A 1934-nucleotide genomic window follows, 5' to 3' on the forward strand; every position below is an offset into this window, starting at 1 on the left:
ATTGGTTTATTCTGATTTGGTTCAACAGGAATGTGCACATTGTTCTGAAGATTACCTGCCCTAAAGAATGTAATTTTGTTGTATAATTATATATGTAAACTGAAAGGTTTAAACTGTGTTGTTGAAATAAAACACTTTTGGTATTAATCTCTTGAGTTAAGGAAATGTTCCCTCACAATAATCATATTGGTCCAAAAGAGCTGAACGTTTTGCAGCTCTTGTGTTCACTACAACAATAATGACAATACCCAGTGAAATCTCAAAAGTGGGCCTGGAGAGGGTAGAATGTACGCGACCTTACTACTACCTCGTGAAGGTAGTAGACCCTCGGCTAGAGTAAGACATATTAAAAGCAAATTTAATCAGAGAGAACAAAAATAATGAAGACATCCTAAATAATAGGGGAGTCAAGAAAAGTAAGTACATAAGGATAAACTGTCTTCTTCATAAAGGCGTTGCATTGCGTTATCTATCCCCCTAACTCTCTGTGTTCACTACTTGATCAAATTTCTTGGCAAAGTATTTGACTAGCTATGTACAGTTTCTAATGTTGCTTTGAATTCAATGTGTTGTTATGATTTTTAATGATTACTAGTTCTAATCAAGTACAGAGTAAGCGGTTGATGGCTGCAGTTTTCTGTATTATCTTGCTCTGGAGACATGATATGGAAGCATTATAGTCTACTTCAGGTGGAGGTCTCAATGCTTGTCTCTCAACTGCACTTAAGGGGATACTTAACCATGAACGTCCCATTTCAACATTAAGATCAGATCCTGGCATGCCTTTTTCACACGCTCAATCAATCTTCTACACAGTTGCATTCTATATCATCTCAAGTAAGCAATAAGCTTCTCATGTGATTCTTTATCCAGAAATTTTAATTTTCTATGTACATATGAGGTTATCAGATAATCTATTTTCACTTCTTATTTTTCTGCTTGTTTCATAAAGTGGCTAAATATATCGGGTTCAATGGAATAAATGCAATCACTGGTGTGCTTATCTTTGCAATGAGATCATACTTTATAAGTGCGGAGTTGTACCTTTTATATTTATTGGTTATATCTGTTCTTCCATATTTTGGCATAGCAATATTGGCTTATTGATTCTTCAAGTGATCCACGTTTTCTTTTCTTTCACTTTACAGTCATGGTTAAGGGTTTTGCAACGACTTCACATGTGAAATCAAGTTGTTGTGGGTGTAGTAGTAAGATTCTATTTTTCCATTTTCTGGTACTGGTTGTGGGATGCTATTGTCCTTAAGGCATTTATTGAGCACTTTTGGGTTCAGATTGTAATTTTTGTTGGTGCTGCTGAATTTTGTGTTGGTTTTCTCCTATATGTGATTTATAATTGGGTTATTGACGACCTACATTGATTCTATACAGTGCGTTTACAGGATTCAGACGCACAATAATCCGTATAGTAATTGAAAAAAATAAGATATTTTCTCAAACTCTATCAGTTATTATTTTGCATCTTACATCCTGTCTGTTGGTGTCGATATAAATTAAATTATGTTGGTGCCTATTTTCCCATTGCTTGTTTCACAACCAACATCAGATGCATCATTCATCTTATCTGGAATTGGAATGTCCATGGACCCAATGTCACTCTTTCAGAAATTTCTTTTAGACCTTTTGGGTGAAGATACACTTGTTTTGCAACCAGCGTTTGATGCATCATTCATCTTATCTGGAATTAAAACATCCAGGGACTCAATGTCACTCTTTTTGGACTTTCTTTTAGACCTTTTGGATGAAGATATTGGCAATTATTTATACATTTAGTTGGTAGTAAATTATTTATGCAATTGTGGTTCACTGTGTTTATTTCGTTTGCAGGAAGCATTTCTTGGTAGACCATCCATTCGTGAAGAGGTATGAAAGAAGACCCATATGAAAATTAGAGATAGAAAAGAAGTTTGGGTTAA

General features: G+C 34.8%; 1 pseudogene; it reads left to right on the plus strand.

Moving 5' to 3' along the window:
- Positions 1-584: 584 nt before the first annotated feature.
- On the plus strand, positions 585-1379 carry LOC107852362 (annotated as a pseudogene).
- The last annotated feature ends 555 nt before the right edge of the window (positions 1380-1934 follow it).

The sequence above is a fragment of the Capsicum annuum genome, chromosome 4 (assembly GCF_002878395.1).
Source record: "Capsicum annuum cultivar UCD-10X-F1 chromosome 4, UCD10Xv1.1, whole genome shotgun sequence".
Lineage (NCBI taxonomy): Eukaryota > Viridiplantae > Streptophyta > Magnoliopsida > Solanales > Solanaceae > Capsicum > Capsicum annuum.